We start from the raw sequence: 23,998 nt of genomic DNA, 5'->3' as shown, positions 1-23,998 counted from the left end.
CCAGCAGATTGGTCATAGCGACCCGCTAACAATCTGCTGACAGTTAGTGCTTAATTTGTGCTTGTTGTTTCCGGTGCTGAGCATCAGCACTTATTTTTGAGGGCCGGCGCTTATTCTTCTGCCTCAAGCATTTGCTGTGAGCAAAAGACACATATGGGAAAGACGGAGGAAGAAGAAAACGAAAAGGCGTCACAAAGGGAGAATGTAGAAAGCAGCTAGATTGAGCTGAAGGGGCAGGGATTGGCTTTAAATGGATTGAAGAGGCCTGACATGGCTTCAGGATTATGCTGCCTCAGTATTCCGTGTTCCCACATTTAATTGCAGCAGCCGTGTGTTTAAGAGGAGGGCTTGGTGCACCGGCACGTTTTTATTTACAAAATGAGCACTGCTGACAGTGCGTGTTGTAAAAGACACAATGAAGTACTATAACATCCCAAAAAACTGAACTGTAACTGTCAGAGCTGAAAAACCAGATGGTGTGTTACTGCTTTATTAGCAACTTTCATACCTTAAAGTTCAAATTTTAAAAACATCAAAACACAGTCCAGAGACCTTAACATGCCTGACAGAATTTGAAATAAAACACTTAAAGGCACAAAACAGTAAAGATAATAATATAAAACCTGGTTGTGCATTGCGAAATAAAAGCTTAAGAATGTCCACGCAAATGTCTACGACGTTCGCATCATCACAAGAAAATGAGGGAACTCAGAAAAAAACCTGCTTCGACATGAAATTGTTTGGAAAATACTTAAAACAATTACCAGAAAAAAGCAAAAATGACATACAACTGAAATATATGATACACCTTAACACAACAAAACCGAGACGGATATGAGCCAGCACCAATTAGAGGAGTATCCGTTAGGATTGGCTTGCACTTTGGAAGTACATTTCATCAATGCCAGTGAATCACAGCACCTGCAGGACAGACTTCTGCATATTTTGAGGTTAACACAATAGAATAACTTTCATAGGAGGATCTCTTACTGTCAATTAGACACCATCCCATTATCCATTCTGTGACAACCGTATGGTCTAAAATGATTTAAAAAAAATTGTAATGGCAAAAAAGGCAAAAATAAATCTAATTTAAGTGTTCAACATACTTAATTTAGTTGGACATGGAGCTGAAAGGGCTTTTATTAATAGATTACTTTGCAAGATACCGACGCGGCGTTTTTAATGCATTTTCTAATGCCTTTCGTCATGACAAAGAGTGATGAGGTGACTACAAGTTATCTTCTAAAGGTATTTGTCTGCTTTTAGGACGTGAGCTTTAAAGGAACATATCCCACAGGGAGTAAAAATGTGATTTGACACCCTCGGTGGTTGAAGGGCAGCGCTTGTCAACCAAGATTTTTTTTTCCCAAGTAATTGTATTGGTACAGGACAGCACTGTTCTAGATCGTCAGAAATGTCACACATGAGTTAATTCAATGTAAGCCGCATATTCTTCGATTGTCAAAGAGAAATAGAGGATTGGATTGGCATGCAGATGATTGTTTATACCTGCACAAATGCCTTCGTTGCCGTTTTTCTATTGAAACTTCGTGCAATCAGCTTCACATTTTGCTCCAATTCAAAGCAGGGCGCTGTAAAGTCAAATAACATAGATCAAAATATGGACAATTCTAATATAGGGAATACCACTATCTCATTTGAAGTGGAATATCTTTTCCATTTTGTCTGTTTGAAGTATACCCAGAGTAACACTCCTATGCCTCTCCCAAAAGGTGTTGCAGAGGTTTCAGTACTTGTCACATTTTATACCATCCCTCGATAGACATTGTCTCATCCTTAAGCTTCTTCTATCATCCCTTTGCAGACAACTCCTGCATATCTTGCTCCTTCCCATCCCTTACAGCACCTGAGACTGCCTAACCCCTTTGGCTCTTAATGGCGCTTTAGTGCCAAATATGTATCCCACCCAAGACCAAAGTACTTTATGTCCCAGGCTCCACTACTCATAAAACAGGTTCCATCCCACCTCCTTTGACCCTGACTTCATCACAAACTCCATGCTCATTCTGCTTGGCTTGCAATACTGTACAATGGTGCACAATGCTTGAGAATATTTATCACTGCGTGAGCTACTATAGCATGTCATCAGAAGCACAATAGTCACAAGGGTCACTCCCCCAAAACATTCCATGCCACGGTTGATTCTCTAAATAAAATAATTAAGAGAGTTGATACGTAGGATCCGCACTATATGAGTCTTCATGAGACTGAGTCCAAGCCAATCAAATAAACTTACGTGAGACAGTTACGATTCAAGTCTTTTAGGTTTATTTATAATTAAAATCATTATAGAAGGCAAAAGGTGTTTAGTTAATCAACAGCAATCAATGTCTCACTAGTAAATAAAAATCAAATAATGTGAAAGCATCCACATAACATATATCTCCAAAGAAAACAAGCAACCAGAAATAAGTATAGATCAAATGACAGAATAGTGTGGAGTCTGCGAAGTTAGGAGGTCACAGAAAGTCTGGCAAATATCCCAAAGCATAACGTTTACATGATTTCAGACTGGAAAGCCACTCACATCCAGTAGTGAGATGTGACATAATAGGGTTGAACAAGCAAAGTATCATTCCAATAAGCCAACTAATATTCTAGTACATAAGATATATTCAATAAGGGGCATCTAGAAATATATATGTCTTCGTATTAATGGAAAGGGTGTGAATAGCAAAGGATACATGACATTTATATAATACAGAAATACATTAGACCAGTGGTTCCCATCTTGTGGTTCGGGGACCTCTGGGCGTCTGCAAAGCCTCCTCAGGGGGTCCGTGACTGCTTAGAAAATTAAATAATATTAACAGATTAATGAAGTGCATATAAATAAAGTGGCTAAATGTACAACTGAACACTTTAAAACATACTGTATATGTCAAGGAATTTGAATTTTGAGGCTAAAAATTGAATTAGTATCCTCAGATTGATTTGTGGGAGCAGTGCAGGTGCATCAAACAGATAATAGTTTGGACGATGTGTGACTTCAATTGAATATACAAAAGCTCAATCTTTCTATTAATTTTTTTGTTATTTATTTTTTACTTATAATTGTTTCCAAATTATATAAAATATTTGTGTATGTGTTTGATGAATGCTTGTTTCTGTGTATTGTTTTGCGTTTCAAATCATCAACAATGTTTAGGCTGGGGTCTCTGGCTTCCAGTAATAACTCAGTCTGGGTCCCCTGATTCCAACAATATTCAGTGGGGCTCCCTGGGTTCCAGGATTGATAAAGTGGGAGTCCACAGAAGTTAAAAGGTTGGGAACCACTGCACTAGACACTTTAACTAATGAATGGTCCCTAGGAACGTCTTCAGCAAAGGACCTTGAAAGTTACAAAGACAGGAGCATTCTGGACTTGAATTTCTTTTGAGCTATACAAATTAACACAATTTATTAATGCAGAAACCAAGGATTAGGGTTCTATTTCACTGACTTTCTGAAATGGAAAAGCACACAGAGAAACTCATACACAAAATAAGCTTGTTCACATAAAATAAAAGTGCACATTTCTTTCTGTAAATATGAAGCAATATCACAGCAAGCTAGCGGCACGCTAATCATGCTGGTTTAAGCTCACCTGAATTAGGCATTATTTTTCTAATAATAAAAAAACTTCAGCACCACTAAAACCCTAATCAACTCAATGACGACCAATAAACTGACCTTCTTTTGCAGTAGATTCCCAGGTCTGGCCGACTACATGTTTCAACCACTAGATAATGTACAGAACGTTACCAGTCTGACACTACACAACTAATTCATTTTACCCAGACAATGGCTAACCTACACAAAGGCTCCAAATGTACCAGTAGGAAATCATTAAGTTCATCACCATTGTGCTATACCCTTTCCATGGCCTTGTTCCCCCCTTCCTTGTAGAATCAGTATTGCTTGTGTGCATCTTCGCAGTTCTAATCGTCTAACTTGCTTGCCGGACTGTACTGTAATAATACTTTTACGCTTGATTTTAGATCACTGCTTTAGGTAAATCAATCCTAGGTAAATCAATCCTTTCTGAGTGTACATCTTGAATATTTGCTTTTTATGGACCTGAGTTGCTGTAAGGGTCTGCTAAACAGCATATCACTGCATGTTCCTTTCCTTAAGCATGGAAACATTTTGGCTAACTTAATTGGCATATTTGACCTTTCTTCTAGTCTCCCCTGGTGGTGCACAAAGAAGTGAATTGGAATTTAAATGCTATGTTACCAGGAGGACTGCAGGCTCTTCACACTCAGTTAAACTGGTGAAGTTTAAATCTACACCTATGACTTCTGATTGAATACACCTAGACCCCCCCATCTCCGTGTCATAAAACACATTTGCATAAATAAAAATTATTGACTAACATAAATGTTCAAGTTTTGTGGCACAACTTGTACTTTTAAAAAGGTTATTTATTATACTCTACCTTTTACAAATGTAGCTTACATTTTCTACCTGGTACCTTCTAACTAACTTGACTTCCTATTGGGTATAAGAAATTAGATTGATTCAAACTTCCATTGTATCCAGGATAATAGTGAACAGATGTGAATGAGACCACAGCTAGCCAGTCACCTTACTTCATGGTGGACAGGACCGGTGCTTACAAGGAGCATGCTTTACTTTGATCATGCCAAGATGTGGCTGGAGGAATTGCAGACTTCTTTTGCCACTTTAGAAAATGCATAAATGTCCCCTTGTGGGCTAGGCTCCTACTGTAAATCACAATAACACTATACGCTTACTATAAAAGACAGGTAGGCAGGTCTTGCCAGCTCTCCCGTGTTGCCAGTCAATCAGCAGCAGATTTTCTACTGGCTACCTGGGCTCCAGGCCATCAGTACCCAGTCTTCTAGTGGCCCAGGGTACCTCACCACTCACTGCCCCGTTTTCTTCCCTCTCTTCTTCCCTCTCTTCCTGCGCTTCCTGCTCTGCCTGCTTCCCGCTTCCCAATGTAGGCCCTAGTGAGCAGGTCTTGCCAGCTCCTACCTGCTGCCAGTCAATAGGCAGCAGATTTTCTACAGGCGCTCCTCGGCCCCAGGCTCCCAGTGCCCAGTCTTTTAGCGTCCCAGTGCGCTTCACCACTCACTGTGCTGTTTTCCTCCCACTATTCCTGCTCTCCCTGTGCTTCCCACCCTGCCTGCTTCCTGCCTCCCAAGCACCCCTCCCTTAGACCTATTTAATTAGGGATTTAATGAAGGCTGCAGCGTGGCCGCATTGCTGCCGTATCAAAGGAGTGCCGAAGGCAAGCCGTCAGCGCCTGGACTGCGGCCAGCGCCATGAACCCTGGCCATCTGAACTCCAACAAATACTCTGCTGCTGATCTCTTCACCCCGGAACCCAGACGAAACAACATAGGCTGAGACCTCCCCGGAACAACTCAGCTGTCTCCTGATCAACACCAGATCCCTATGCAAACATGCCACCAAAATCTGGGATACCATCTCATCCCTCACCCCGATGTGACCTTCATTACAGAGACCTGGCTCACCCCACATCCTCCCTGGACATTGATCCCACAACACCCATCAGGAACAAGATGAAATATGGCAACCAAACCAACAGAGACGGAGGCGGCATCACCATCATTTACAAAGAATCAATCGTTTGCACCGCCACCAATGACCAGACCATGCCAATCATGGAGCACATGAACTTCCAGCTTTGCCCTGATGATGAAACCACCATCAAAGGCAGCCTCGCCTACAGACCCCTGGGACCCTGAACCAGCCTCAACGAGGCCATCGTTAAATTCATCACCCCGCTCGCCATAGAATCTGAACACTAGCTCTTCCTGGGAGATCTCAACTTCCACCTGGACGACCCCATGGACGACAACTCCATAGACCTCCTCGAACGAATGGACAACTCAGGCTTCAAGTAACTGGTCACAGACCCCACACACAAAGCAGGACACACGCTGGACCCCATCTTCACGTCCAGCAACTCAAAAAGTTACAACCACAGCACAGAACTCACCTGGTCAGATCACTCCATCATGCATTTCAATATCACCGGACCTCCCTGCACCACTCCCTTCAACCACAGCACCCCCTGCTGCAGCGGGACCAAGACCTTTCAGCACCAATGGAAACACACCCTCAACGTCACCCTACCCAGCGTCACCACAGACCTGAACAAGGCAGTAGAGCACGTCAGCTCCTGGATCACCAGCGCCGCTGACGCAGTCGCACCCACCTAACCCGCCAGAACGCACGGATCCAACAAACTGGCCAGCTAGTGCACTCCCAATCTTGGCTCAGCAAAATGCAGATGCAAACAACTGGAAAGACAGTGGCAGACCAGCAGGAACAATATAGAATGAGCCACCTTCAAAGCGGCCCATAACAACTACCAACACTAGCTCAAAGCAACAAAAAAGGAGGCCCTGACACACTGGATCGAGACCAGTGCCAACCAAGCCAAGGAAATCTTCACCATCGTCAAAGAGTTCACCTATCCGCCAGCCACTGAAAATGCAATCCCCTTCTCACAGGAACTCTGCCAAGCATTCGCCAACTACTTTCAAAACAAGATAGCAACCATACACAGAAACTTCGATCTGCAGCCAGCCAACCCCCTCTGCATCCCACCCACCATGGCCGCTGACCACCCGCTCACTGCATGGGAACATCTGAGAACGTCAAACACAAATACACTTTTGAATTCCATCCACTTTGAGCACCCTCCTACCCATGTCCCCACTGACATTTTAACCTCAGAAGAGACCAGAGCAGCCACCAGCTTACCACATCCTCAACAACTCTATCACCACAGCCACCTTTCCAGATGCCTGGAAACACGTAGATGTCAGACCCCAGCAAACTCCAGAGCTACTGCCCTATCATGCTGCTCCAGTTTCCCTCCAAAGTTCTGGAGAAGGCCATCAACCTCCAGCTCACTGAACACCTGAAGATAAACAACCTACCGGACCCTTCACAATCAGGATTTAGAGCCAACCACAGCACCGAGACAGCCCTTATCACCACCACTGACAACATCCCCTCCCTACTCAACAGAGGAGAATCAGCCTCCCTAATCCTGTCTGAGCTCTCCGTAGCCTTCAAAACTGTCTTCCACCACACTCTCATCAACCGACTGCAACAGGTAGGAATCACTGACGATGTGCTCAAATGGATGGCATTCTTTCTCTCAAGGCGTACCCAGAAAATCCATCTACCTCCCTTCACCTCGCAAACCAAGCACACCGTCTGCGGTACCCCTCAAGGTTCCTCCCTCAGTCTTACCATCTTCAATATCTACATGACACCACTCAGGGATGTTGTCAGAACTCACAACATCAACATAGACTCCTTCACCGACGACACCCAGTTCATCCTCTTGCTCTTAGCAGACCCTACCATGACAAAGACCAGCTTCCACAATTCAGCATGGAGGAAGAACATCTGTCTGAAGATCAACACAGGCAAAACCGAAGTACTGATCTTTCGGCAGGCACACCTCCCATTGGAACGACTCCTGGTGGCCATCGGAATTTGGATCCACCCGCACTCCGTAAGACCACGCCCACAACCTCAGCATCATCCTGGACAGCGAACTCTCCATGAAACTCCAGGTCAATGCTTTAACTTTATCATGCTTCCACACCCTCTGCATTCTCCGCACAGCCTTTAAGTGCCCCCCTCAATACCAGGAAAACTGTGACACAGGCACTCATCACCAGCAGACTGGACTACGGCAAAGCTCTCTTTGCGGGCACCACCATTGAACTCATGAGAAGACTCCAGGCAGTCCAGAATGCAGCAACCAGACTTATCCTCAACCTGCCCAAGAAGACACACATCAACCATCACCTGAAATACTTCCACTGGCTCCCCATTCAGAAAAGATGTAAATTCAAGCTCTTGACCCATGCCTACAAAGTCCTCCATGACCAAGGATCCGCCTACATGAACCACCACCTGAACTTCCACCAACCTCCCAGGAACCTCCGCCCCTCTCATCAAGCCCTCACCCAGATACCATGCATCGGAGGCTGCAACAGCAGAGGTCACTCCTTCCCCTACCTTGCTGCCAAGTCCTGGAACGCCCTGTCCCTCTACTCCCATACCTCACCTTCACTGACCCACTTCAGAAAGAGACCCAAAACCTGGCTCTTCGGTTGACACCGCAGCACAGCCCCTGAATACCATGTTGGGTGAGAAGCAAAGCTGTATAAGTCTGATTGATTGATTGATTTATTGATTGACAGGTAAAGAGTGATTTGTTTTATTGAATTGAGCCAACCACTAAGGGGTCAATCTTATAAAACACTGCTTCCATCACTTGCAGCTCAGGGTGCTTCAGGAATCTGAGAAAACAACCAGGTAAAGACTGCTGTTGGAAGAACTCCTATCTGGCTTGGAAATGACTGAGGACTGTTCCTCCTTTCCCTTGAATCTTTGACTCTCAGTGCTACTGTTAAGGTCAGAGAATTGGACTACATGCTGATCAACAGGGAGAAGATAATCCATTAAATATTTCCAAGAAGAGCCAGGAATTCTGGCTGTGGTCTTGACTGGGGGTGGAGAAAAGCATTGAAACCATGGCAGGTGTCAAAGGAGCTGTCCCTGAACGTTTTGAAGATGTTTAACCACCAGTAAAGAAGATACAGAGGGGGTGATTCTGACCCCGGCGGTACAAGACCGCCGGGGCCAGGGTCGGCGGGAGCACCGCCAACAGGCTGGCGGTGCCCCGCAGGGCATTCTGACCGCGGCGGTTTGGCCGCGGTCAGAAGAGGAAAACCGGCGGTCTCCCGCCGGTTTTCCGCTGCCCTTCTGAATCCTCCATGGCGGCGCAGCTCGCTGCGCCGCCATGGGGATTCAGACACCCCATACCGCCATCCTGTTCCTGGCGGTTCGCCCGCCAGGAACAGGATGGCGGTATGGGGTGTCGTGGGGCCCCTGGGGGCCCCTGCAGTGCCCATGCCACTGGCATGGGCACTGCAGGGGCCCCCGTAAGCGGGCCCCACTTTGAATTTCACTGTCTGCATTGCAGACAGTGAAATTCGCGACGGGTGCAACTGCACCCGTCGCACCTTCCCACTCCGCCGGCTCCATTCGGAGCCGGCTTCCTCGTGGGAAGGGTGTTTCCCACTGGGCTGGCGGCGGCCTTTTGGCGGTCGCCCGCCAGCCCAGTGGGAAACCCAGAATCACTGCAGCGGTCTTATGACCGCGGAGCGGTGTTCTGGAGGGGGTAACTCTGGCGGGCGGCCTCCGCCGCCCGTCAGAGTTAGAAGACCCCCAGAGTTTTTTCTTGAAAATGCCAAAAGTGTTGACTTAAAAACCTTTTTACCTCTGGCGGACTTGAAGAAGGTGCCAAGCCACTTGATGATGGTACACTTTCAGCAGGAGAGATTTCTTAGTTTGTCCCACTCAGTTTTTACCACAAGAAACAAAGCTTCTCTGTGACCTCATGAAGGTGTCTCGCCTTGTGGAGACCCATCAGGTTCCAGTTCCCAGCCTTTGCCCTCTTGCAGATTTCGACCTCCAGAAGTGGCTATATGTGAGAAGAAGAGTAAAAGGTGGGATATGACTAATAATGAAGCACACTCTGCAGTGATGATTTGAAGGTCTGTCCTCCTTGCTGCTTTTTGCAGCACAAATTGAACCATCAGTGGGACCACAAAACTAGCATATCCAACATTGTGGATCCCATCTCAGACATAGTTTGCCACCTTACCCTTCTGGTGGAAATCTGACCTCCAATAAAAAGACTACATGAGAAGGTAAAATCATTGACAAGGATAAATTACAGGACCACAGTTGACTTCCACCCATCAAGAATCTTCTCTAGAGGCTACGAGGGATCAGGTCAATGGCTTCATATGATAATATGGACCTTTTTGATTTCCATTGTTCTTTGTGGACTCTATTGTTATTTTTATTAATAACGTTACAACTTTTGATGTATTGCTCACACTGTTCTCTAAAGAAGGCCTAAATTGACTGCGTTGAAGCTCAGCCACAGCTCACATTAAGACGGTGGCTCCTCATTCTATGGCCTAACAACCAGGCAACTGGCTTCCCCCAGCTCCCTCCCTTAAGCCCCACCTGTTCAGCTGTAAAGCTGGAATAAGCCTATATCCATCAGCAAGAACAACAGTTCCATACTCCAGTAAAGAGACCCATAACTGTGGCTACAAATCATGTAGAATCTTTCATTACTCATAATGATTGTCCCACTTATTTGTATATGTACTGTATCAACGTATTCTGCGAACTATTACACAACAAACTGCACTGTTGTAAAGTGTTAATTCCCATGTATTGTATTTCTTGTTGAAAAGCCCTGTTTTTGGCTAAATACAAATATACAACTATAAATATTCTTGTGGATCAGAAAACCTGGGTCTTCCAACTTTGTATTAAGAGAAGTTGTGTTGATTAGTCGATCTAGAAGACACTTCTTTCATATTTTCAGTGTACACCAACTACAATGATGTCCATACTTTTAAATATTTATCTAATTAAATCAGTAACTAATATATTACTCATAGCCAGGATATATCAAAACTCTTGGTCAGCATTTGTTTACAGAGAGGATAGCTATGGGTTTGTGATCTTATGCTATTGTGATTTTGGCAGTGACTAGTAGTTAGAGACATACGTTTACTATGCAGAATGAGTTAAAACATCTTAAACTTTTATGTCACATAGTAAAATTATCAAACGTGTAGTCAACTAAAGCAAGGTTAACAAGTTTCTTAATCAGAACCATGATTTGTTTTCAGAGGATATTCTTTTATTGTTCAACATGCACATTGTGATTGGGACTAAAAGTTTTACAGGATAGAGGTAGGTTTTAAGGGATAGATTTTTAATTTTCTGAAAGTAAGAAACCACTGGTAGCCGAGACTGTAGGAGTTTTCTTTGATTTAAATACAATATGATTACTTTCTGTTCATGTGCTGCTTCATTATACTAATGGTATTTCTGTTTATATTTGTATTCTGTGTGTATGTCCTCTCCTCATTTCCACCTAAACTATTATTTAACAGCACTTCTCAGTAACATAACATGAGCTACCTTTCTCTTGATCTTTCTGTAAGTACACCTAGTGAGTTATTAATGGAGAAATAATTCCTTTGCTTTTACTTTTGACAACTGGCGTGTTTTTTTTGTTTTGTTTTTAAACTCTTATTACATGACTGAAGGATTGACCTAGTAGCATGGGATTTCTTGGCTTTGAAGAGTTGGAATAAAAGTATGCATGTTTTAAAATTTAAGGGCCCGATGTATCATGAAATGGCCTTGCGAATCGCAAATAGCGATTTTTAAGAAATCGCTATTTCCGAGTCGCAATAGGCCATGTATCACCATTGCGAATCGGAAATAGCGATTCTTAAAATTCGCTATTTGTGGTTTGCGAGGCCCAAATACCGAATCGCAATTTGCGTTCTCGCAATTTGCGATTCGGTAATTGAAAATCGCAAATTGCACACCTGGAGGAGCCTGATGACATCACAAGCAGGAAGTGAGTCATCCCAGGCAGTTTGCAGGTGCCACACCCAAACTAGCACTCAGAGAGAGTCAGCCCTGCCACAGTGAGCAAGTCTCTGAAGAAGGCAGCACAGCAGAACCACCATGGACACCTCTGCACAGGGAAAGGAGAAGGGAGAAAGGAAACGCAAACTAAAGTTTAGTGAGCAAGAGCTGGAGGTGCTCACAGAGGAGGTGGTCAGGAGCCATGACTGTTTGTTCGGCGAAAGCTCACTCTAGGTGCCTGAGAGTGAAAAGCGCAGACTCTGGGCAGATATCCAGACCAAAATCTGCTCTTTTGGAGTAGCGCAGCGCTCTGTGGAGGAAATAAAGAAGAGGTGGTACGACCTGCGGTCCCGTGCCAAGGAGAGGGTGGCAAGACGACTGCAGGAGGCCAGGAACACAGGAGGCGGACCACCCACAGAGATACCCTCCACCCCGATGGAAGACCTAGTGGAGCCCACACCCCTCCCAGAAGCAGTCAGTGGGGTCACTGACATTGACACATCCGGCACACCATGTACAAGTAAAGGTAAGTGCAAAATTGAAATATATAACCCCATATGTGTATGCACAAAAGTCCCTTTAGCAAGTAGGGCAAAGCAGTGTGAGAAGTAGTCCATTCCACATCTTAGAGTCAGCATAACAATGCCTTATGGGAGTGGTAGTCCACAACCCAGAGCTGAAAGTAGCACATACAATGTAATAGGCAGAGCGACACACAGAAGACCACAACACCCACAACATTGTGATGAGAAGTAACTGTACGTTTATTACCATTGTGTGACCTTTATTGATACATACATAACTGACGTGCTGCATATTGTCGTTGCAGGTGGCCCAGGCCCAGCAGCTACAGCATGTGCCATTGCAGGGGAAACAGACACCAAACCTGCTTCTGACTCCAATACCAGCGAGTCACAGAACATCGCGCCCATCCGACGCAGGCCTAGGGCACTGCCACTACCAGAACTAAGCCAGGACTCCGATGAGCAGCAGGAGGACTCACAGACACCACCCCCAAGTAGCAGATGCACTCGGATGCAGGAGCCACGTCCACAGCATAGCACAACACCCCGCAGGATGCCTACGTTTGCAGGCGCACAGGCTTTTGAGGCAGGTGAGGGACCATCACTGTTTGGTGGCCTGGAATTGGCTATGTTAAAGCAGCAGCGCCTGCAAAACAAAAAAATCTCTGCGTTACAATGGCAGATGCAGGCACACAATACAAACATGGGGGTCTGCATCGCCAGCTGGAGTGTCTCAATGCCAACATCAAACAGCTGCATGAGGGACATATCCAAGCAACGGAGGATACAAGGGAGCTGACTAGTGCTGAGGGTACTGTGTCAGGAGCTGCGCCATGACAGAGTAAGCCACCGCAGGCAGGAGAGACGTTTTTATGGGTATGTTTGGGGGGTTTTGTCGCTCTGTCAATAGGCTGCTGGCCGCACAGGTAGAGGCAGCGCACAGCAGTAGGGATGTGGCACATGGACTGGTGCAGATCACGAATGTGATAGACAATATCATGGGTAACCGGTCAGCCACACCAAGTGAACTGGGACTGGGGGACACGGAGGACACATCGAACCTCAGCAGCTTAGCTGTGCCCACAACAGATGCCAGACGTCGCAGTGCCAGGCACTGTCACTGAGGTAGAAAATAGAGGTGCCAGTGAGGCAACTGCGCACTCGAGTGGCTTGCGTGGCCAGAGGAAATGAGTGTATTGGTCACAGGGGTCTGTAAATTTTTGTGCCATAATGAACTATGAAGGAATAGTGAATATCTGTTAACTGCTTTTGTTTATTGTTTCAATTACTTTTGTTGCTACTAGTGGAACTGATATTACCTGACATTAAGGTAATACATTTACTTACTACAATTACAATTTTCAGTGGATTTGTGTTGTTCATATTTATATCTGAAATGGTTGTGCGTGATGTCAGCACGCCTTTGCCTGCCCTCTGCTGCACTGGTCCGGTCTGCTGGCTGTGGGGGTGGTATGGGATCATCATCCTCATCAGATTCTGAATCACATATTTCCACAGGTATGCCCCTGGTGGTAGCTATATTGTGCAAGATTGCATAAGTAGCCACTATTCTACATGTTGTCTCTGGGCTGTACTGTAGTGCCCCTCCACTTTTGTGGAGGCACCAGAAGCGACTCTTCAGCAGCCCAAAGGTGCGTTCCACCACATTGCGGGTTTCCCTGTGTGCTGCATTGTATCTCCATTCAGCAGGTGTTGTAGGATTTAGGTAGGGCATCATCATGTAGGCACGCACTGCGTAGGCACTGTCTCCTGGAATGAACAGAGGGTATAATGAGTAACTGAGCCATCTGACCTCAGCACTGTAGGAGGCTGGCCTGGCTTGTAGTGGGTACCAGAGGTACTTACACCTTGTGCCAGGTCCAGTTATCCCTTATTAGTGTAGAAGAGGTGTTTCTGGCAGCTTAGGCTGATAGAAGGTAGCTATGGCAAAGCAGTTTAGGCTGAACTAGGAGACATGTAAAGCTCCTACTATACCACTGGTGTCATATGCACAATATCATAGGAAAACACAATACACAGAAGTACTAAAAATAAAGGTACTTTATTTTTATAACAATATGCCAAAAGTATCTCAGTGAGTACCCTCAGTATGAGGATAAGTTATATACACAAGATATATGTACACAAACCAAAATTATGCAGGTAATAGCAAGAAAAGTAATGCAAGCAGTGTAAAGTTACAGTAGATTGCAATAGGAGCACATAGGTATAGGGGAAACACAAACCATATACTCCAAAAGTGGAATGCAAACCACAAATGGATCCCAAACCTATGTGAGCTTATAGAGGGTCGCTGGGGCTGTAAGAAAACAGTAATGGTTAGAAAAATAGCCCACCCCAAGACCCTGAAAGTAGGTGTAAAGTGCACCTACTACCCCCAGAGAGCACAGAAGTCGTGATAGGGGGATTCTGCAGGAAGAACAATCACCAGCAATGCAACAACAGTGGATTTCCGGACCTGAGTACCTGCAAGACAAGAGGACCACTCCAATAGTCGCGACAGTGTCGAGAGTGGGCCAGGAAATGCCAGCTGAGGGTGCAAGGAAGCTGCCACCTGTTGGAAGAAGCTTGGAGTTCTGCAAGAAAGAAGAGGACTAGGAACTTCTCCTTTGGAGGAAGGATGTCCCACGTCGCGATGAAGCTTGCAGAGGTGTTCCCACGCAGAAAGACCGCAAACAAGCCTTGCTAGCTGTAAGGGTCGCGGTAGAGGTTTTTGGGTGCTGCTGTGGCCCAGGAGGGACCAGGATGTCGTCACTTGGAGGAGGAGACAGAAGGGGCGTCCAGCAACTCAGGGAGCCCTCACAGAAGCAGACAGCACCCGCAGAAGTACCTGAACAGGCACTTGGAAGAAAAGTGAACCGGAGTCCACCCGAAGTCACAAAAGGGAGTCCCACAATGCCAGAGGACAACTCAGAAGGTTGTGCACTGCAGGAAGGAGTGTCAGGACCCAGGCTTGGCTGTGCACGAAGGAAATCCTGGAAGAGTGGACAGGAGCCGGAGCAGCTGCAAATCCCGCAGTACCCAGCAATGCAGTCTAGCGTGGGGAGGCAAGGACTTACCCCCACCAAACTTGGACTGAAGAGTCACTGGACTGTGGGAGTCACTTGGACAGAGTTGCTGAGTTCCAGGGACCACGCTCATCGTGCTGAGAGGGGACCCAGAGGACCAGTGATGCAGTCTTTTGGTGCCTGCGGTTGCAGGAGGATGATTCCTTCGTCCCACTGGAGATTTCTTCAGAGTTCCTGGTGCAGAGAGGAGGCAGGCTACTCCCAGAGCATGTACCACTTGGAAACAGTCGAGAAGGCTGGCAGGATGAAGCGATACAAGGTTGCTAGTAGTCGTCTTGCTACTTTGTTGCCGTTTTGCGGGCGTCCTGAGCAGTCAGCGGTTGATCCTTTGGTAGAAGATGAAGAGGGAGATGCAGAGGAACTCTGGTGAGCTCTTGCATTCGTTATCTGGTGAGATCCCCAAAGCAGAGACCCTAAATAGACAGAAAAGGAGGTTTGGCTACCTAGGAAGGAGGATTGGCTACCAAGAGAGGTAAGAGCCTATCAGAAGGAGCCTCTGACATCACCTGCTGGCACTGGCCACTCAGAGCAGTCCAGTGTGCCACAAACACCTCTGTTTCCAAGATGGCAGAGGTCTGGGACACACTGGAGGAGCTCTGGGCACCTCCCCTGGGAGGTGCAGGTCAGGGGAGTGGTCACTCCCCTTTCCTTTGTCCAGTTTCACGCCAGAGCAGGGATGGGGATCCCTGAACCGGTGTAGACTGGCTTATGCAGAGATGGGCACCATCTGTGCCCATCAAAGCATTTCCAGAGGCTGGGGGAGGCTACTCCTCCCCAGCCCTCACACCTATTTCCAAAGGGAGAGGGTGTTACACCCTCTCTCAGAGGAAATCCTTTGTTCTGCCTTCCTGGGCCAGGGCTGCCTGGACCCCAGGAGGGCAGAAACCTGTCTGAGGGGTTAGCAGCAGCTGCACTGGAGACCCCGGAAAGGCAGTTTGGCAGTACCCGGGTTCTGTGCTAGAGACCCGGGGGATCATGGAATTGTCCCCCCAATGCCACAATGGCATTGGGGTGACAATTCCATGATCTTAGACATGTTACATGGCCATGTTCGGAGTTACCATTGTGACGCTGTACATAGGTAGTGACCTATGTACAGTGCACCCGTGTAATGGTGTCCCCGCACTCACAAAGTCCGGGGAATTTGCCCTGAACGATGTGGGGGCACCTTGGCTAGTGCCAGGGTGCCCACACACTAAGTAAGTTTGCACCCAACCTTAACTAGGTGAAGGTTAGACATATAGGTGACTTATAAGTTACTTAAGTGCAGTGGTAAATGGCTGTGAAATAACGTGGACATTATTTCACTCAGGCTGCACTGGCAGGCCGTTTAAGAATTGTCAGAGCTCCCTATGGGTGGCAAAAATGCTGCAGCCCATAGGGATTCCCTGGAACCCCAATACCCTGGGTACCTCAGTACTATATACTAGGGAATTATATAGGTGCACCAGTATGCCAATGTGAATTGGTAAATTTAGTCACTAGCCTGTTAGTGACAAAGTTGGAAAGCAGAGATAGCATAACCACGGAGGTTCTGGTTAGCAGAGCCTCAGTGAGACAGTTAGGCATCACACAGGGAACACCTACAGGGCACATACTTATGAGCACTGGGGCCCTGCCTGGCAGGGTCCCAGTGACACATAGACTAAAACAACTTATATACAGTGAAATATGGGGGGTAACATGCCAGGCAAGATGGTACTTTCCTACAAGCACGCCATCAATGCACCAGTGTACGGAGGGACAATACCTAGTAGATATCCTTCACCAAAACTCCCCAGCTAGCAGTCTTGTGTGAATGCCGCTGTGGTGAAAGATGTATGAATCATGTGTGCTCCCCGGGTACCTGGCCACGGGATCAGTTATGATATAGGAGGCATTGCATATCACCTGTATATTCATTGAATGTTGGTATTTACGGTTGAGGTACACATACTCTGTGGCTGATGGTGGACAGATTGCTACATGTGTCCCATCTATGGCACCTAGGACGTGGGGGAACTGTGCTATCTGGTAGAAATCTATTTTTGTCTGCTGTATTTCCTGTGGGGTGTGGGGGAATCTGATGTACTGGTGTATTCTGCTCAGCATTGTGTTGATAAATGCATTGAAAAATCTAGAGAGGGTACTCTGTGAGACTACTCCAGCTGCTGCTATGAACCCTTGATAGATCCCTTAGGCGAGTAGGTGTAGAGAGCATAATACCTGCACATGGGTGGGGATGCTATGAGTCCTATGTGTTGTGCGCTGCAATATGGGTTGAAGCTCAGCTATCAGGTCAAGTATCATGACTGAGTTCAACCTGTACTTCTCAAATATTTCCTCCTCAGTCTGGTCAAAAAGTGTAATGCGCACTCTGAAAATGCGCTCCTGTCTCCTCCTCCCTCTCCTCAAACCTGCCAAAATCCTCATTCTCCTCGCCATGACGTAGAGTGCAGCGATTGTGGAAAAGAGTCTGAGGCATTCTGGGCCTCTTTATATAGGTTGCACCTGGTTACCACCTGGTTTCACTTGGTGGTATTTTGTATGTGCAAAATGCCATTCTGCGAAAAAACAATATTTGTGATTTTTTGGTGCATCGAATTGCGACTTGGTTTTGCGAGTCGCATTTTGCGTCTCGCAATTTCCTACTAGAAATACCGAATCGCTAATTGCGATTCGGTATTTCATGTCGCAAATTGCGAGACGCAAAATGCGACTCGCATCGCAGACCACGTTTTTGCATTCACAAACGGACATATTTTGCGATTCTCACCGTTTGCGAATGCAAAAACGTTTGATACATCTGGCCCTCAGTTTCTTAAACCATGTGGAAATGGCATAGCCTATAATGTCTTGAAATTACCATTTTCTAGTGTGGGACTCTGAACTGGTCTGGAGAAGGATCTGGAATCCCTGTTAACATCAGTACTACTACTACAACAACTACTACTACTAAAAATAATAATAAAAATACAAATACAAATAATAATAATAATAATAATAATAAAAATCATAATAATTGTAATTGTCTTTGTTGTTTATATTACTATTGTCATTTAGGGCAGTCAGGTGTTGCTGAGACTCTACCATGGTGGTTGACGCTGCTTACCACTGCTGTCCTGGGATCCGTTCTATTATCATGCTGCAGGCTGGGTTTGTTTATAGCCCTACAATTAATTCTCATGGTAGTGATGGCGAGCGGTCCAAGGTTGTCTCAAGGTTTGGGGGTAGAGAATCAGGGCTTAATCAATCGCCAGTAGGTGCTATAAACTAATTCGAGTCCAGTGCTTTTATTTTGAGAAAAGAGAAGTTCAACAAAATATAAAACAGTACACAAAGAAAAAGTTGCACTCCTGGAATGCACACTATTTGACACACAGAGAAACAGAGAGTCTAAGACTTAATCATAAATGTAGGCACATCGAGAGCAAAAGGAAGCAGCTTTCCTGTAATCTGTGACCCATATTTCAGTCCATCATCCTTGATTAGGCAGTTTTTTTAATTTGGATTGCAGTTTTCTTTCAAAGTCCCATAAAAATCTTTATAGTCAATTCCAATTCAGTCTCTCTCAGTCGTTGTTGTTTTACCTGATGGTGCATTTTCAGAGCTTCCTAGTGCTGGTATGCAGCTGTTGTCCGTATGGAATGGGCGGGCACACACGCAGTTCTCAGAGCTTGTTTTGTTGGCAAGTGAAGTCTGCAGAAGCTTCGTGAAGGCATGGTGGACAACGGTTCCAGCCCTCACAGTGGGCAATTTGTTCACTGTGATCTGTGGCACTCGAGCCAGGTCATCAGGTATGGCTAGGGCAGAGTCAGCACAGGTCCTCTATTTTTCCCTATGATTGTCCCTGAATCTGGGCCAGATGTACTAAGCTTTTACTGGTCGCAAACCCTCCAATTTGGTTAATCAGGAGGTTTGTAACCGGTGAATAGCTTTTTTAAATGTACCAAACACATTTTATGATGCAGAAAACTCTTTTCTGAATCACAAAATGTGTTTTAAAATGGTTATGATTTGGTATTTTGGAGAGGTGTTTTTCGGAAGTCCTTAGCAAAGACCTAAGTGTGGTTTTCCATTGTAATTCTGGGTGCCAACCGTTGATAAGTTATTGACTCTCAAGTTCGGATGGTAACTAATTTGGAAAAGAGAATGGGTCCCCTTGGCACTCCATTCCCCTTGTGAATTACGGTGACGGCTTCACTGGTAGTAGGCAGTGGTCAACAGGATAATTACTATCTCTCAATGAAGCTTTGCAAAACTGAAAACTGTTTTTAAAGCTACCCTGTTTCCTTTAAGGAAATTTTGCTGCTTAAAAAAAACAGTTTTGAAATGCAAAGTCAGGCATGGTGGTCTGCTGTCCGTTGCAGTCTAACATTCTTGCATTTGCAGCAAATTGGAAGGAGTCACAATTTGCATCCTATTGTGTATTCATTAGGCAGGTCGTTCTGTGACCCCTTTCCCCAAATCAATATTATAGGAACCAACCAATTAGTAAATAAGTTAGTTCTCCAAAAAATTTAGTGGTTGCAAAAATCCTCTATTCAAATAACAATCACTTTTTGGTACCACATCGATCTATCTATCACATTAGTACATCTGACCCTAGATTTCTTGATCATGCAATAAGGTTGGAAGATCCTTGGGTCCACATAGGGTGGCTTTGGGCACAGTCCCTTGACAATATTCTTCTTCTGGGCCACTATGGAATACTGCTGTCTCCAGACCCAGCTGCTGGGCTTTTTTTCCTTAGGCAGACAGCTGCTGCTGGGCAAGGCACCACCTTCTCCCCTCTCAGCAGGCAGGTAGGCCCCCAGGTCTCAAGCAGACCCACAGCTTTTCCATGTGTTTCGCCTCTGGCAGACTGGCTATCACTGATACTAGCTTTGGATTATATCAGCAGTTGGTGTTGTTCTTTTTCATAACTTCATATTATTTCTGCAGTTCAGACAGTTCTTTGTGTAAAGTGATATCTTCAGCACCAGACAGTGATAATGCTAGCTCCAAGCAGGAGTACCAATAGCATGAACACAATAAGCGTGAAGATCTACACCTGACTGTTGTCAGCCTTCCTGAATGGGCCATTCAGTGAACAACAAAAGGCCCAGGCCATACCTAGAATTGTCCCGCCCTCCCTCTAACAACAGAATCTGCTGACTCACCCCCATTCCTCTACCATTGTCAAAGCAGCAATGCTTAATATGCAATCGCCTGCTAAATCAGTCACATGGAATTTACAGGGGCAGCTCTAGCTTCTTCCTTTCCACACTTTGGTGTCTGCAACTATTCCCTCCAGGTCAAGAATGTAGACAATACACTTCCACTATCTCAGGAGGCTACTGTTGTGTAGTATGTTGCCATGTCACTAGAGAGCACGTCATAGTGTGTGCTCAGTGTTCGCATTAGAACCTGGAGGATAGGCAGTTGGGATGTGTACTGGCAGAAGCTGGAAGTATTGTCCGGCTCTTCCCCTTTTCCACAGAATAAAATTTGAACGATATACAATTGTGTGACTCTTCTCTAGAATTTGGCGACGAGCGAACCTCCCTTACCTACTTGTGCTGCTGAACCTTATTGAATCTTCTGTGCGGTGCTTTTCATCGGTGCTGAGGGAGAGCGTACCTTCGTTTCTGCGTTGCCAAGTTGCCACATGGCTCACGGTTGCTGAATCCATCGACCTCAGATACTGGATCTCAACTTTCAAGCACACTAGGTACAGTGGTGCGATTTATGCTGGCTTCAATTTGTCTTGCAAGCCTGAGTTCCCTTGCAGACACTGCTATCTGCGTGCATGATCGTACGTGTCTCACGTACATGCTCTGACGTTATGCGTGGGTGCCATTTTCAGTGTCATAAACACTAGACCGTCTTGGTCGAGCGGATCTCTTCGATCTTTAACTGCTGGTTTGGAGATTTTCAGATTCTTGGCACAAATCGATTTCTACCTTCTTGGGTGGCAGTACTCAACAGTGATACGCACACCTACAGGCTAAGATGTTCCTGTGTATCATATTTACGCAGCATTGTTACAGTTATACACACACTTTTATGAACAGTGGACAATAATTGTAGTGTTAGTGATTCTAGTATTATCCTTATGTAGTAACATTGTACAATTTAGTAAAGTGTTAGCACCGTATAATAATCAGTACCATAATGTGTGCCCAAACATTTTCACTAACTCCTCCCTTACCTTTTTTGCCATGCCCCAGAGAACCCCAAATGAAATGGGCCAAGTGGAAAGAATATTTTTTAAACTACATTTCAGCCAGCGAAGAGGAAGGTTCAGATGGGTTTTCTTTGACTAGGAAGAAAACAAATCTTCTACATAGCTTGTGTTCTAAAGGGTTAAGGGTTTTTAACCAGATGGGAAAAAACTTAGATCCGATAAAGAGTTGGATGTATTTAAAAATGCATTAGAGGATCTAGATGGGTACTATCAACCCATTGTTTGCGTAGCTATTGACATGAGTACGGAAAGGTTATGAGAAATTGTGTACAATGTGAAGAAGCTGATAAAACACGTGTAGTATTCAGACCATCTTTGGGCCTTAATTAAATGTCCACAGGTCCCTGGGAAGTGTTGGCCATTGATAATTTAGGTCCTGTTTTAGATAAAAATGGGAATCACAAGAATATTATTGTATTGTTAGATACCTATTGTAAATGGCCTGGTCTAGAAGTATGTGCAAGAGTTGATGCATCATGCATTGTTGCATTCTTAAAAAGAACGTTCCAGAGAGAAGGAATACCTAAGTCGTTGTTAAATGATAATGGTCCACATTTCATATCAGAAAAGTTCACGAAATTTCTTAAATTAAGAGGTGCTAAGGAAAAAAACACTGGTGTATCATCCTGCAGGTAATGGAGCTGTGGAGAGATTTAGCAAAGTAGTGATGGATTGTATCCAATCTGCCATCAACTTTGGGAGGAATTGGGAATCAGAGTTAGACAAACTAGTATGGGCTTACTGCACTACACCTACTGTAACGGGGAACAGCCCATTTAGGATATTAAGGGGGTGAGATCCCTTCACCAAAGACATCGTGGTGTGGTCGTCGGGTAGTAATCAAAGCAAATGGTCACCCGAAATTGTTAATAATAACCTAAGGAAAGTGTGTTTGCAATTACAAAAGTCAGTATGATAAGAAGCATAATGTGAAAGAAGTTGCATTGAGTTAGGGCGATTGGGTACACATTAAGCTTAGCAAGGGAGTAAAGAAAGGCTGGAATCAATATTCTGATCCAATTCAACTGAGCAAGGTGTATTCTTGTTCAGCTGTGTTAAGCAATGGGAAGGTTTTGCATTTTAGCAAATTGTCAAAATGTAAAAAACCACTAGGTGAAATTGCTAGCAAAAAAAGAGTTCCTAATGTTATGTTTTGGGACAATGATGATGACCATATGGGATCCTGTTCAAACACCACAACTGCGGACTTGGAGCATTCTTCTAAAGGAAGACCTAGGAATGATAATGTCTTGTCTGGAGAAAACACAAGTGGAATTATGTCCGAAAGCGTCAACAAGAAGATAAAGCATCTAAAATCTATTCATAATACCAAAGGAGTGAGAAGTTCCACTGCAGTCTCATCGTTACCCATTAAATTTCAAGGTTTTGTAATTGGATGAGAGACATTGTTATTGTCATTGGTATTGTTGATTATTGTTTAAGGTTATAATACCCTGGTTACCCTTATCCTGATCTTATCTGTTTGTGTAATGTGAACAAATTTGTGTATACACTACTAAGCGTTACTGGTTGTAAAGAGGGAAGATGTGTTGTGTAGCATGTCGCCATTTCACTAGAGAGCACGTCATAGTGTGTGCTCAGTGTTCGCATTAGAACTTGGAGGATTGGCAGTTGGGATGTGTACTTGCAGAGGCTGGATGTATTGTTCCGCTCTTCCCCTTTTCCACTGAATAAAACTTGAGCAATATACAATTGTGGGACTCCACCTCTATTTTGTTTCATCTCAAAACCAGGGGCACTCAAAAATGGATTCCACTGACTACAGCAAACAGATCCTCATAGACAACATGGAGACCCACTAGAAGTCTCTACAAAACTTACATTGCATACACATGGGGATGTCAGTACAGGCTCTGTATATGACAGGCAATCGGATCTTTACATAAGCGGGCCTTTAGGAATTGCACTCCTTTCTGGAATTGCGAAAAGAGCCTGTCCAACTCCTATCAATTAAAAAATGGTATACTAGCTCCAACAATCTCTGTACATGTCCCAAGGGTACCCTTTTGGTGGTCCCTATTGGACCACGTCAGACTAAATGCTTGATATCATCAGTGATGTCATCAATTATGCCATTTAACATGTCATGAGTGATGTAATAATTGAGGTCATAAGCAGTGCACAATTGGAGCGTAAATTATAGTAAGCTCAGGAAACTATCATTTCAAATATATATATTTTTTAAATAAGACTTTTTTATATTTTTATAAGGCCTAATTATAATATGACTTTAACCTTTGTAATTTTTCATTGAATCTCTAGGCTTTTTCAAATGTAAAGTTAGTAATGGTGCAATATGTTTATTTTGTAGTACTTTGCTTGAAAAATCTGTTTTCTACAAAGTGCAGTGAACAACGGGCACTGATTGGAATTATAATATTTAGGTGTACTTTCACTTTATAAATTGTTCATACAACATTGGACAATGTTGAGGGGCCATTGGATTTAAGTGATTCTGTGACAGTAGGTGTAATCATATAATTATATTTGCCATATAATTTGCATAAGTTGCATATTTCACAAAAGATGTTGTTTCTAGCTCTAATGGATGAAAATAATACTGCCAGAGAATGTGCTGCATAAATAGCCATTTTTCTGCATAATGTAGATAACTTTGCTGCATAATTTAGATAACATTGTTGCAAAATCCTG

At 44.7% G+C, this 23,998-nt stretch overlaps 1 protein-coding gene across 1 annotated transcript in view; it reads left to right on the top strand.

The window, feature by feature from the left end:
* Positions 1–23,998, top strand: part of DHRSX (dehydrogenase/reductase X-linked) — an 886,103-nt gene that overhangs the window by 652,776 nt on the left and 209,329 nt on the right. The gene's annotated exons all lie outside the window — the stretch shown is intronic.

Source organism: Pleurodeles waltl, chromosome 8, assembly GCF_031143425.1.
Source record: "Pleurodeles waltl isolate 20211129_DDA chromosome 8, aPleWal1.hap1.20221129, whole genome shotgun sequence".
Taxonomy (NCBI): domain Eukaryota; kingdom Metazoa; phylum Chordata; class Amphibia; order Caudata; family Salamandridae; genus Pleurodeles; species Pleurodeles waltl.
The sequence above is the reverse complement of the archived record's forward strand: the minus strand, read 5'-3'. Positions and strand labels throughout refer to the sequence as shown.